Here is a 14,668-nt window from a genome sequence, read left to right on the forward strand (position 1 = left end):
CACTGTGACGTCAGAGTTCTAAGGCTCATGCCATAACTGACCACTGACAAACTCACACACCAGTGTGCTGTATTTGGGCTCTGACTTTCACTTCCTTCAAATCTGAGATAATCATTCCTGCACATTCCTGCAAGAAATACAGATAGCCACAAATCTTTCATGCACTATGTCCAAAATGGCAATATTTCCCAAAACTATATGACAATAATATTATTACTATGTTACCAGGTAGTGAATCTCTGTAATATTATATACAGCATTATGTTATATATAAGGATATACTACAAAATTATCTGCAATAACTGATGAAACTGGACAACATTCAGCAGCATGCTGAACTTAATGACTGTATTAACTTGATGCTTAATATTAAATGATTTCTATATGTATTTATTTGAAAGGCAGCATGACCAAGAGGAAGAGACAAGCAGAGCTAAAAAGAAGGAGGTCTTCCATCTGCTGGCTGCCATGACAAGTCCTGGGCCAGACCCACACCAGGAGCCAGGGACTCCCACTGGATGGCAGGTACAAAATCCAAGGCTCCCGCTTCTAGCCAGTGCAGAACCCAGGAGGCAGCAGCAATGGCTCAAGTACCTGGGTTCCTGCTGTCCTTGGGGTAGACCTGCAATGGCTCTTAGTTCCTCTGTCCACATTGGAGACCTGTAATGTGTTTGTAGCTCCTGACTTTGGCTCCAGGTTAGGGCCATACCTCATTGTTGCTGGCATCTCAGATAAGTAAATAAAAACAGAAATTGAGAAGAGCTTCAGATATTTGAAAGATAGCCACCATATTTCTGACTAACATGATATTGTGGTATTTTTTTGACCAAATGTGCTGCAACAACAATATTCTGCTAGGTAAGAAAGGGTCACAAATCCTTTTCTCATTTCTTATTTAAGACATAAACTCGTTCCCTTTTGAAGTGAGCTTAGTAGCTGGCTTAACCAGCACAGTGACACCTACATGGAGTCCATGCAGACCTGAGAGACCTGTGCCAGAGCTGGCTGCAGCCACAACCCATGGCTTGGCTCTCTTACCTGTCACGTGGACAACTGAAGAGGCAGCCCTGCAGAGGAAAAACCAGAAAACCCCAAGACCATTGTGGGCCAAATGTTCGTATCCCTGGCCTGTCTCTCCACCCCCATACACACATGAGGCTGTGGCAGGACAGCCCTCCCTGACATGGAGCCCCCAGCCCTCCCTGACACGGAACCCCAGCCCTCCCTGACACAAAGCCCCCTTCTCTCCCTGACACAAAGCCCCCTCCCCTCCCTGACATGGAGCCCCCAGCCATCCCTGACATGGAGCCCCCAGCCCTCCCTGACATGGAACCCTCAGCCCTCCCTGACACAGAGCCCCCAGCCCTCCCTGACACAAAGCCCCCAGCCCTCCCTGACACAAAGCCCCCACCCCTCCCTGACACAAAGCCCCCAGCCCTCCCTGACACAAAGCCCCCACCCCTCCCTGACACAGAGCCCCCAGCCCTCCCTGACACGGAGCCCGCAGCCCTCCCTGACACGGAGCCCTCCTGCCCTCCCTGACACGGAGCCCGCAGCCCTCCCTGACACAGAGCCCTCACTGCCTCCAGAGCTGTGAGTAATGGGCCTCTGGGGTTGACCAGCTGTGTTTATCATGGTTATAGCAGCCCAAAGGGTTGAGACAGACTGCTTTGTGTGAGGGTGCTCATCTGCTAACTCAACTGGGGGTGACTGTGCTGTCAGTACAGGACGAAGAGCTCTCACGCTGTGTCACCTTCTCCCGGGGAACTACTGTTTCACACTAGCAGTGAGCTGCTGTAACAGCTGCAACATTACTTTGGGTAGAGATTGACAAACCATGAGACCAGCTCTGACTGCCTCACTGAGGACAGACTGGAACACAATGATGGCATGCCTCTGGGTCAAGCTAGCAAGCAAAGCAGTTCTCTTGATTTAACAATTACCTTCCATGATTTCCACCAGTATTGAAGCAGAGCACCTCAGGATCTATTTGTTCACCATCAGGAAAATGTACGTCTTTCACGGCTGACACACAGCAAACTCCCCTGAAAAATGAGAGCTGCATGAATAACACATATTCCATCTACTACACTGGGGTCTTCAACTCAGATTGCAAATTTAAATGAGTCAGCCAGGGAAAAAGAGGGGAAGTCCTCATTGCCTAGGGCTCTGCAGTGATGTACTGAATATGGCATCAAAAACACCAGAACAAAAATCTTAAAAAAACATTAAATGGTAAAATTAAAGCCTTTTGTTGATTGAAGAACCCTATCAGTAGACTGGAAACGTGACTGACATCAAACGACAAAAGGGAACACATTTGCAAGGACTTCCACAGATTTCTACATTTTATCTGGTTTATTTGACAGACAGGATTACTGACAGTGGGGTCCACCCAGTGGTTCACTCCCTAAATGACCACAAGAAGTCAGAGGAAGGGCAGGCTGAAGCCAAGAGCTCCTCCTGGGTTTCCCAGGTGGGCAAGGGCCCAAGGACTTGGGCACAGTCCACAGCTGCTTTCCCAGAGCCTGAGCAGACAGATGGATGAGAAGTGGAGCAGCCAGGACTCAAACTGGTGTCCACATGGGATGCTGGCATCGCAAGCGGTGGCTTAACCCATCATGCCACAATGCTGTTCCTTCAACAGACATTTCTTCCAAGATGATTTATGGATGCCAAAAAAAATAAAGAACAGGGAAGATCCACACTCTCACTTGAGGTAGGTGAGCACAGATCAGCACCTCTGGAGGACTCCAACACAGACTCACAGTGCGTGGCACGAGTGGGAGTGTCCGTGGATCGGGGTTCCTGAAGAACAACACAGAGATACGATCCAGTCAAAGCAGGCTCAACAACGGCCATCTGCCTGTTCATGTTTGTGCACATACCCTACCACTGCTGCAGGCACTGAGAGCTGAGTTTGCAAACATTATCGTGTCAGTAAGAGAAAGGATCGTGTGACACTAAACCAGCAGACACGATTCTGGCTGTGGGTGAGGGCAGTAGTTCTCTGATCCCTGTGGCTCTGCCTGAAGCCCCTCCCCAGGACACCTCTCTGCTGACCCTAGGCAGCCTCCCATTGTGGACCTGGCACTTCCCTACCTAGTGAGGCTAGGTCGGAAAAGGAGTGCTCGCGTGGCCTCTTGTGGCCATCAGGGCTTAGTGTGGGGGTTCACGTCCTCCGCAGGGAGGAGCCCAGCAGGCTCTGTAAACGCTGACACCAAGGGCTCCATCTGACAAGGGAGCAGTAGCTTAAACCACTGCTTGCCGCACTAGCTTTCCATACAGGAGAGCCAGTTGAAGTGCCAGCTGTTCTACTTTTGGTCCAACTCTTTGCTAATGGTCTAGGAAAGCAGCGGAGAATGGACCAAGCACTTGGGCCCCTGCACCCCCAGTGGATGAAAGGTCTTCCTTTATCTCCCTCTGCGTTATTCTGCCATTCAAATAAATATATATTTTTATTTTTTTTGTTTGAAAACATCAGCCCTCTGACCTGAAACAAGTTAATTATGGAAGTCAACACTTTTCATTTTTACAGGTAACAGAAAGAGTGAAAGAATGTTCCAAATGACACCTCCTTCACCGTACAGACTGACGTGTGCATGCAGCCACTTCTTGGAAAGCTAGCACTTAGCACATGAGGACTAGAAACTAGGTGTGCACCCGTGACCGATGCACTGAATCACAAGTGTAGCCATCCCCCTGCAGGCACCAGTTTACCTTCAGAAGTGCACACTCGGGTTGTTGGGCAGGTGGCAGTGCAGGACGGCTCTGAAGGGCAGCATCATGCTGGCTGCTTCTCCTTACTCAGCCACCAGTCGCTGACCCTGGTGGCCTGGGTGGCCATGGATGAAGGCTGGACTGGACTGTACAGTGCACGCACTGCACAATGGGCTTCTGCTGCATGCTGCAGTTACCTGGTGATGCTGCAGCACGGGAGACCATGCGGGACTGAATTCTTCCGGAAACACCCATGGGAGCAGCTGTGTCCAAAATGGCTTTTCAGGCTTTCGATAGGAATCACTGAATGACTTTGATGGGAAGAGCTGTGTTTTTCAGATGGGAAAGTTGAGGGCTGGGGAGGGGAAGGCACAGGCGGAGGGTACGACACCTGCAGGGAGTCAGACCCGTGGGGAGTTGGTGCATCAGAGATGAACACGCTTTCTTTTCCCATTCAGAGGAGCCAAGTGCTGAGCCTGTGAGTCAGCACAACATAGCAGAATGCACAGGAAGTCCAGGGACCTGCAGGAAAGACAGGAAGAGACCTGACCATGATCCACCACCGCTGGTCACTCAGGGCCAATGCAACCCAAAGAGCCACTGCCCCCTGGCCACAAGCTGCTCCAGACATGTGCTTGGCAACCAACTCAGCTAACCCCTCAATGTCCATGTGTCTTTCTGCGACACCCCTTTGACATGGAACATGCCTGTTTGTCCCTGCGGCTGGGGCCTCTAGCAGAAGCAGCCCATGCCTGGTTTACAGGCTTCCCACTGAGCAGCCCAGCCCCAGTTTTCCCACCATCACTTGGCAAGCTAGCTGCGAGAGAGAGTGCCCCCTCCCAGGGGTCCAGCCTTCTCACATCACCAGAGAGGGGCAATGACTGCTGAACACATGTGAGCATAGGCTTTCCATGGCAAGCTGCCCCCAGCACTGCAATTGCAGGGGCATTCCAGCAGCTTCTGAAAGCTGTTTGTCCTCCTGTTCCCCTGCCACAGCATTGCCACTGTGACCACAGTACTAGAAAAGTCTGTGGAGAGTGCAGAGTCTCTAGGTGTGGGTGAGCAGGCCCCAAGAAAAAATTAAGAACTGCATGACTAGATGCTAAAGAATAGGGGAGGAGGGTTCCAGGGCAAAACTGACCTGTTTTATTTTTTGAGAGAGTTAAAGATAAAGAGAGAGACAAGGATATATCTTCTATGCTCTGTGTCACTCCCCAGAAAGCAACAGCCAGAGTTGAGCAGGGCTATGGCCAGATCTCACACGTGGGTGCTGAGGACCAGCGACTTGGACCATCCTCTGCTGTCCCAGGTGCATTAATAAAGAGCTGCACTGGAAGCGGAGCAGCGAGGACTAGAACTGGTGCCCACACAGGATGCCATTGTCATCAAGTGCTGCCCACACCTTGATCTCCTGAAGCCAGTTGTTGTCATTCCCACTAATGCCCTGCACAGCTGACAGTGGGCAGCAGGAGTGAGAAGAAAGCACAGCATCCCTGTGGTCTCAGAACATGGGCACAGCTTCCCCGGAAGGCGAGATGCCCAGCTCCAGCCCTGGCACAACGGGCATTTTGTGAACTCCAACTCAAATAGCAACTTCTCCCTGCAGGTTCCAACTGAGATGCTGACTTGATGGCTCAGAATTGCTAGCTAGATTTTCCACTGAAAATTAAGGTTACTGGGATACAAAAATAATTCTACTTGATTAATGATCATTTTTAAACAGGGAGCAAGAACTTAAAAAAAAAAAAAAACTGTTACTGGAAAATTGGATTAGAAGAATATCATTAAAATGTCCACATTACTGAAAGTCATTTAGAGTTTCAGTGTGATTTCAATCAAATTATCAAAGTTTTCCTTCTTAGATCAAGAAAATATGATATTCAAGTTCCATGGAAACACAAATAACACAGAATAGCTGAAGAAATCTCCAACAACAAAAAGCAAGCCGAGGCGTCCCAACACAGACTTCAGATGCGCTACAGAGTCATCACAATCCAAACAGCCTGGCACCCGACAAAGCAGACACACGGACAGTGGGACAGAACAGAAATCCTGGAAATCGGGTCACACATCTACAACCAACACTCGACAAATGACTGAAGTCAAACCCCGGGGGAAGGACAGTGTCTTCAACCAATGGAGCTGAAAACTGGATCTACATGTGCACAAGGGTGAAACGAGGCTCCTCCTGACAGCTTATACAACTAATGCAAGTGGATCCGAAGGATCCACACCCTGACACCATCAAATCATTGGAAGAAAACATTGAGGAAACAGCCCAAAACACAGGCACAGGCAAGACCCCAGATGCACAGGCAGGAAAAGCAAGATGGCAATGGGATCACAGCGAGCTAAGAAACTTCTGCACTGCAAAGGGAACAGAACCACCATGAGGCAGCCTCAAGCACGGGAGGAAATGCGTGCAAACTCTGCAGCCACAGAGGACTAACATCCAGGATCTATGAAGAGCTCCAGAAAGTCAGCAGCCATCCAGGAGGACGTGGGCAGTGAGCATGCTGGTCCCAGGGCCCATGGAGCACTGCTCCAAGAGGCCTGTGTAATCCCATGAAATGATCACTGAAGTTGTTTTAGCAGGCACCAAACCTGGCCTATTCCAAGGGCTCACCAAGGTCTATCTTGGGCCTTTCAATCTCTTTTCCTTAATGTTTCCCACTGCTGTCTAACCAAAAACAAATAACGGAGAGAGAGAGAGAGAGAGAGAGAGAGAGAGAGAGAGAGAGAGAGAGAGAGAGAGAGAGAGAGAGAAGGAAAGAAGGGAGGGAAAGGATCCAGCACAGTAGCCTAGTGGCTAAAGTTCTCACTTGCATCTGCTCCACTTCACTTCCAGCCCCCTGCTTGTAGCCTGGGCAAACAGTGCATGACAGCCTAAAGCCTTGGGACTCTGCACCCACGGGGGAGACCCAGAAGAGACTCCTGGATCCTGGCTTCGAATCAGCTCAACTCTGTTGAGGCAACTTGGGGAGTGAATCAGCAGATGGAAGATCTTTCTCTGTCTCTCCTTCACTCTGCAAATCTGACTGTCCAATAAAAATAAATCAAAAAACAGAAGGGAAGGAGAGGGGGGATTGGGAGAGAATGACAGACAGGTGGCAGAGAGGGGAAGCAGGGAGGGAAGAGCAAGGAAATGCTTGTGTGGGCAAGGCTCGGGTTTTCAGGGGGAAATGGGGATTGGAGCAGCAGCTCTGGCCTCCCTGGAGTGGGCTGCAGCACCTCCTCTGGGATGGCCTTGCTGCATGCTCTTTAGGGTCACCACTGGCCTTCCATCCCTACTCCATGGGCTGACCCAAAAGTGAGGATCCCACAAAGGGGTCTTAACCTCTGCTGCCCTATGACATGCGGGAGGGATGGCAGTGAGACAGGGCTGCTCCCTGGCTGGCTCAACAGGCCCACAAATCAACACTGGGCAGCAGGCAGTCCTGACTTCCTGCTAGGACTTTTTGTAAACACATGATCTAAATCCCAGAAATGCTTGAGTCATGTCAGTTGGCTTTCTCTTTCTCCACATGAGTGATTTATCAATACACTCAATATGCTCTAGTTAGGCCCATCAGAGCCTGGGAATGATAAGCACAAAGCACCATAAACAGGCTCCATGGAAAAAAACCCTCCCTGCACCAAAGTGAGCACACACCCCTCCCCACAACCCTGTCAGGGCTCACAGCACACACCCCTCCCTGCACCAAAGTGAGCACACACCCCTCCCCACAACCCTGTCAGGGCTCACAGCACACACCCCTCCCTGCATCCCTGTCAGGACTCACAGCACACACCCCTCCCTGCAACCTATCAGGGCTCACAGCAAACACCCCTCCCTGCAAACCCATCAGGGCTCACAGCACACACCCCTCCCTGCATCCTGTCAGGGCTCACAGCACACACCCCTCTCTGCATCCTGTCGGGGCTTACAGCACACAGCCCTCTGAAGAGCCTCTTCTGGACCCCGAGAGCACGTTGAACAGGCTGAGAAGCTTATTCCAGGGCTCCAGGTGGGATGGGGAACACCAGTGTGCTGGCCATGGGCTGCCAGGCCTGGGCTTTTGTCATCCCAACAAAATGGCCCACCTCTGACACAGGCTGGAATCATGGGAGCTGCCAGGGTCTGTCAATTCTGGACTCAAGCATGGTCACCCACTCAGCTGGCCATGCCCTGAGCACTGCCCTAAAGGCCTGGGACCATCTCCCTGCTGCCCTCTGCCCCCTTTCCCTGGGCCCACTCAGCGCCTGCCTCAGCCTCTCCTGCAGAAGCAAGAACAGATGCCATCTTCAGCTGGGCACCCCCAACTCTGAGGGTGAGGGTCGAGCCCAAGGTAAAGTCAGAGAAGCCCCTGCCTCCAGGCATCAGGTCCAGCTCCTGGTCTTCCAGTGTGTCCTCTTCCACTCCGTTGCCAGCAGGGAGCACCAGGCCATCACCTTCCCAAGGTCCCTCCTCCAGATCAGGCCTGAGGGCTCCCAGCTGGGCTGGCTGAGGCAGGGTGGGAATCCCCTAAAGGTTCCGGCTCAGAACCTCCTGGCAGAGGACACCTCCAACACCTCCACAGGACTGTGAGGGCATGCAAGGAACCCCTTGTTGTCGCTGAGGTTCAGCTGCCCAGAAAGGGGTCAGGGAGGCCCCAGGTGTCAAAGCATCATGAAACCCAGTAAGTTAAATAAAACCTTGACTAATGCAGCTGTGGGAGGATTAATATGTGGCTGTGGGAATAGCTCAGCCCTACCCTTGCAAGAGGTGTGACTGCAGCCCCCTCCCACAACTGGCCTCCAGTCATAAATATCCACCTGATGCTGACAGTACCTGCAGCAAGCCCCAGCGGGCCCTACCTGGAGGCAGGCAGAAAAAAAAAAAAAAGACACGGGAAAAATAGTTGCAGGCAGCTTGGACCCAGCATGCTAAGCAGGACCACCTCAAGCCACCAGAACCCGCACCTGCTCTCCTCACTGTCACAGCCCTGGGCCACCCGCTTGGTGCTCACAGGAAAGAAGAGACACGCAGCCCCCAGATGCCAGCCTGTACTGCATAGCTGCTCTCCTCACTCTGCCACAGCTTACAGCCCACTTGGTGCCCACTTGGTGCCCCCAGACCCCACCTGCACACAGACCCGCTCTGTCACACTCTACCTTCAGTAAGCTCTGCTTCCACTGAGCTGTGCACTTGGGTTCCCCTCTGCTGGGAGTCCTTCCCATGGCACCACTGGGGCTTCCTGGGGAAGTCTGGGCACCTGCTCACCGCATACCATGTGCTGTGCCACTCTCCCCCAGCATCAGCCAGAGCAACCAGCTCTTGCGCTGACACTCCAGAAAGATCCAGTGTCATCCCCAAGCCTTAGGAGGGCACCAGTCCCAGGGTAACAATAATCAGGCAAGTCCCAGTTGCCACCCCAGAGGAAGCTGGCCATGACCACCAGCCTCCCCTTTCTTTTGTGAAGGCAGGAAGGCAGCAGGTTGTTCCAGTGGCCAGTTCCTGGCTGCTCTGCAGGGACAGACCTGGAGGAGAAACTCACAGTGTGTCAGTCCCACTGCAATGGGAGAAGTCCCACTTCCAGGGACTTGGCCCAGGTTTGTTTTCTGTTCAGCAATACCAGTGAGGTTGCCACTACCAGGACCTGGCCAATTCCCTGTATCACTTTCATGGCTATTGTGGGCTGTCCATCTATGTGTGTGTACTCTGTGTGCAGGTATGAATGTGTGTGTCTCTGTGTGTGCTGGTGTGTGCATGTGCACGTGTCTCTGTGTGTGAGGGTGTGTGCATATACGTGTATCCTCTGTGTGCCTGCATGTAAATGCTCTGTGTGCCTGTGTGTGCATATGCTGACATAACCTGTGTGTGCCTGTGTGTGTGCAGGTATGTGCACGGAAATCAGTGGAGGAAGACCCAAAGCCTTGGGACCCTGCACCTGCATGGGAGACCCAAAAGAAGCTCTCAGCATTGGATTGGCTCAGCTCTGGCCATTGTGACCACTTGGAGAGTGAACCAGCTGGCAGAAGATATTTTTCTCTGTACATCTCCTCTGTAAATCTGACTTTACAATAAAAATCTTACAAAAAGAAAGTGGCTGCTGCTGCAGAGTTCCTTAAACCACAGCACCATTTTGGATGCTGAAATTTCATGTCAGTGAGCAATGTGCTCTGTGACACAACTTGGTGGTTCTCCTGTCCTGGTGCCCTGTAGGTGCTGGGGAAAGGCCTTGACATCAAGGGAGATGCACAGCTTGGTGCTGGACCTGGCACCCTGCAGAACGGTCATCCCCAAGGCTCCCCTCCTGGGTCCCCAGGAAGCCCCCCCCCTTCCTGCAATGGATCACAGCTGGTTTCCTCCCCCAGGACTCCTCTTTGGAGACCTTGTGCTCAGGGTGCACGGTGGGGGCACAGCAGAGGCACCCGGTGTCCTCTTATGGGATTGAGGACTTTTCCTGTGACCATGGTTAGAGAGACAGGGTGAGGCTGCCTTGGCCCCTCCAGCGTCCTGCCTGCCACATGACCACCCCCTCACGCAGGCTCTGACTGTGATGCCACCCATCTCATCAGAGGACACACAGACGGGGTCTCTAGTCCTGGACACCACCCAGCACGAGATTTTGTCATAGCCACAGAAGGTGGACTACCATACCATGATGTGTTCAAATGATGGATGAAAGGAGTGCTGTTAACGATGCTCCTGACACCCACCATATGACCTGTGATGTGTCCCTAAGTGTCACAGGGTCTATTTTGCTTTCACAGCATAATATGATTCCCATTTGATCACATCTGCTGTGTAGTGAAGGAAACCTCTCCCTCTCCTGTCCCAATCCCTCCTGCCTACAAGGTGCAGCCACGTGTACCTGGTCTGGGTAATGATTTTCTGCTCTTCACATGGGAAGGCCCAGGACCCTTGCACCTACTGCATCTCCTCAGACTCCAGGACCCAGGGTCCCAGGCCTGGGCTATGGTCACAGCACATACCCCTGGTTAGGCTAGCCCACCGCTAGCTGCTCCATGGAGCCATCTCTGTTGCCAGACCACAGGTCTCTCACTGTCGCCTCTCTCACCCCCGTGTTCCTGCAGAGCCTGTGGAGGGACAGGAGAGGAACAAGAAGCCAGGAGGAGCTGACTGGACGAAGGTGGTCTTAGGGTCAGGGGCTGGCACATCTGTTCCACAACAGTTACATGGAAGGATGCCCCGACATGTGAGCCCTGAGGCCAGCTCCACCTAAAGGGACACGAGCAGAGGAGTGTGCCATCCCAGCGGCACCCAGATGGGCACTGCTGGCCAAACAGAGGCCGCTGGAACCAACACAGCCCCAAAGACCATTTTCAGATGACAGCAGGCCACCCACACCGGATGTCAGGAGCCCTGGGGCCACTTCCCTCCTTCCCGCAGCAGCTGTGGCTGCCTCATTCCCCATGCACCCATGGAGACAAGCCTCGGAGGCCATTTCCCACTTGGCTCTTGGAGTCCCATCGGTGGTGGGCAAGAGTGTGCATGGGCTGGATGTGTACGTGGTGGAATCCTGCTACTCTGTTTAGGAGAGAGCTGGGTGGGCAACTCCCTTCAGGAACCCAGCCCTCTGCAACTGCCATCCCCTATCGACAATCAAAGAGACTACAGAGTCAAGGAAGTACCTTTCAAGTGGCTTTTCCAGTCAATGGTAAAATTAGCAAAACTAAAAACAAACAAACAAAACAAAACAGGGAGTGCAAGCTAGCTCATTAGCTTGGTAACAAGCTCTCGGCTCTCCCCAGAGAGGCTTGTGCAGCCACGCACTGATGGGTGAACAGACCATGGCGGAGTGCTTCCTCCGGCTTTCTCAGAAAGCAACATCCTGTTTTCCACACCAGACGGCCCACTCTCCCAGGCAGTGTGCCCTTCCTCAGATCATTTACATTTGTCCTTGCATTTTTTCCACCCTGTTATACACTTCTCCATGCCTGGATGGTCAGCAGCACCTGGGACATGGCTGTCAGCAGAGGCTGTGCTCCTTATGGAGGTTTTCTTATTGCATATTTCCACAATTCCTGAAAGAAGCACAGAGCTGAATCCCTGGAATGGCCTCATTTCTTGGCAGCTCGGCCCAGTTTCTCTACTGCTTGGAGTTCAGGTGGCACCACAGCTACTTGGGCCGAATTGAATGGCACTGGCCGCAATCTTTCCACACCTACCTGGATTTCTCTCTGAACATGTTGCAGTTTGGGGAATCAGTGTCTGGTCCATGGGTCTTGGGGTACTGTGGCATCTCTGAATTTGTGCCCTAACTTTGGGACTGATGGATGGAATGTTCTGAGACCTGTACTCCTGGGTGCCAGGACCAGGCTGATATCTCTCTGGGTGCCCCAGCAGTCCAGGAGGGCAGCAGGAGGTCGCTTGAGCCTGCAGGAGGGCAGCAGGGGCAGTCTGTGGACTGCTAAAAGGCAGTGGGAGGTCACCTGAGACTGAAGGACAGTGAGAGGTCACCCGAGTCTGCAGGAGGACAGTGGGAGGTCACCTGAGCCTGCAGGAGGACAGTGGGAGGTGATCTGAGCCTGCAGGACAGTGGGAGGTCACCTGAGCCTGCAGGAGGACAGTGGGAGGTCACCTGAGCCTGCAGGAGGACAGTGGGAGGTGGTCTGAGCCTGCAGGAGAACAGTGGGAGGTGGTCTGAGCCTGCAGGAGGACAGTGGGTGGTGATCTGAGCCTGCAGGACAGTAGGAGGTGATCTGAGCCTGCAGGAGGACAGTGGGAGGTGGTCTGAGCCTGCAGGAGGACAGTGGGAGGTGGTCTGAGCCTGCAGGAGGGCAGCAGGAGGTGGTCCCAGTGGTTTAGGCTTGCACCCACATTGCAGGCTCTCATGGAGCCCAGGCCCTGGCTTTTGCAACCATTTAGTGTGTCAAGTAGTGGATGAAAAATTGTGTATCTGTGTTTTTGTGTATAAATCTCTCTGCATCTCACCTTTCAAATAAAATAAATATGAGAGCTAGCAAGAAGAACAGAGGGTTAGGAAAGTAGAATAGATAGTCAGGAGAACTTGGGAGTTCACCCCTGGGTCTATGCCTGCCTAGCCCATATTGGAGGCCATAGGCAGACGGCACACTGTGGCCTTGGCTAACAGACCCCAACATAGCCTGTTCATTGGGCATGCAACAAGAGCTATGGGCTGCACCCCAGTCTCTCTTCCCTACTCTGCTAGGATTTCCTCTGTAAACTCTAAGGAGTCAAATGTTACATTCAACTTGCTTTTCAGCAAATGACAAGTTTGCCCTGAGACACAGCTTCCTCTGCTGCCTGACCTTTAACTTCACTGGAGGGTCCAAAGAGAGACATACCTACTAGCCTGTCAAAGTGTCATTGTTGGGTGGAAGTACTGTCGGCACCACCCTTCTGCCTGCCCACTTTTCCTACCCTACATAAGCTTGTGACTTCTCTCCAATTAAGGAACATCCTTCACCACCATTTTGTCTCCAGTGTTTCTGCTGCAGAACACTGCCACCTCACCCCTTGGTGGTCTCTGGGCCTGTTGGACAGAAGACTCCAAGAGAAATGGATACAGGAAATCTGGACTCTGATGAACAACTTCTTCTGTGGTGGGCAGGTGCTGCCCACAGTAAGCTGACTCTTGGCGTGTCTGCCCCCACACTGCACACCTCGGTTGAGTCCCCCCGCTTCATGCCCTTAGTATCTACCAGGGTGCCCTGGATGAACTCCTGGCTCCTGGCTTTGGTCTGGCCCAGCTCCCATGGATGTGGGCATTTGGGAAATAAGTAGTCAGCACATGGAAGAACTCTCAGTTTCTCCTTCCTCTTTCAAGCACATAATAAGTCTTATTTTTAAAAAAGAACCAGAACACTGCTTGCTCAAGCACTCAGGGTGGACTGATTGCGTGCTTTTTTTCCCCATCAATTCACCCTCATGTCACAGGCACCCTGAAACTGCTCAGCCTCCAGAACAGCTCAAGAGAGGAGACATGGGGGAAGGGAGCCTGCACAAGCACCCCAAGCCATGGCTGTATTCTCCAGCCCTTATCCCAAGAAGATGCCAAGAGCAGGCTTCCCAGGACTCAGCAGAATGGGTGCCTGGAGGGAAGGTGTTCCTGGTGTTGAGGGCCTCTGCAGTCCTCTCTCGTAGGGCAGTGGGGGAAGGTTGCCTTGTGTCCCCTCCCTTACAGTCTGCATGTCCTCAGCTCCCACGCTCCAACCTGTCCACCTCCAAAACCCACACCGGATTCTGCTTTCCATGTGTGTCCATGGCCTGCACTCCCACTGAACCTTGGGACACTGCCATCCAGGGCCCATGGCTGGGCAGGGGCAGCACTTGCAGCCAGAGACACAGGAATGGCCTGTGTCCACCCATCCATGCAGGCAGGAGCTGGACAGGGCAGGTGTGAGGAGGGGGTGCCAGTGGTAATCAACAGAGGATCCCAGGTCAGGCATGTGGCCCAGGTCAGGCATGCAGCCTAGGTCAGGTAGGCAGCCGGGTCAGGCATGCAGCCTAGGTACGCTTTGCGGCCCGGGTCAGGCATGCGGTCCAGGTCAGACATGCAGCCTAGGTCAGCTCTGCAGCCCGGGTTTGGCATGCAGGCCGGGTCAGGCATGTGGCCTGGGTCAGCTCTGAGCCCAGAGCGTGGTCTCTTCCAAGGGCAGTCATCAAAGGAAGCGTTTTGTCAAAGTGGTCAGCAATTTCCTTTTCCCCTTTCCCTGCAGTCAGCAAGTGGAAAGTGCACACGAGCCAGCAGGCTCTCCCAGCTCTCAGACAGGAAACTGTTCTGGTTGCTATTTTAAACATCTTCCAGGGCTGGGAGTCGCTGCAATAGCTTTAGCCTCAGTTTTGCATGAGGCTGTAGCAAAGCGTGACCGGAAGAAACAAATGCTCCCACTAGAGAAATTGGCTCAGGGAGAGGAGCCAAGAGAGGCTCGGATAGGAGCAGAGGGGCCAGCAGCGCAGTGCGCAGGTGGGGTGCTGAGACAGGCGATGTGCGGTGGT

Source organism: Ochotona princeps, unplaced genomic scaffold (genome assembly GCF_030435755.1).
Source record: "Ochotona princeps isolate mOchPri1 unplaced genomic scaffold, mOchPri1.hap1 HAP1_SCAFFOLD_134, whole genome shotgun sequence".
In the NCBI taxonomy this organism is placed as follows: domain Eukaryota; kingdom Metazoa; phylum Chordata; class Mammalia; order Lagomorpha; family Ochotonidae; genus Ochotona; species Ochotona princeps.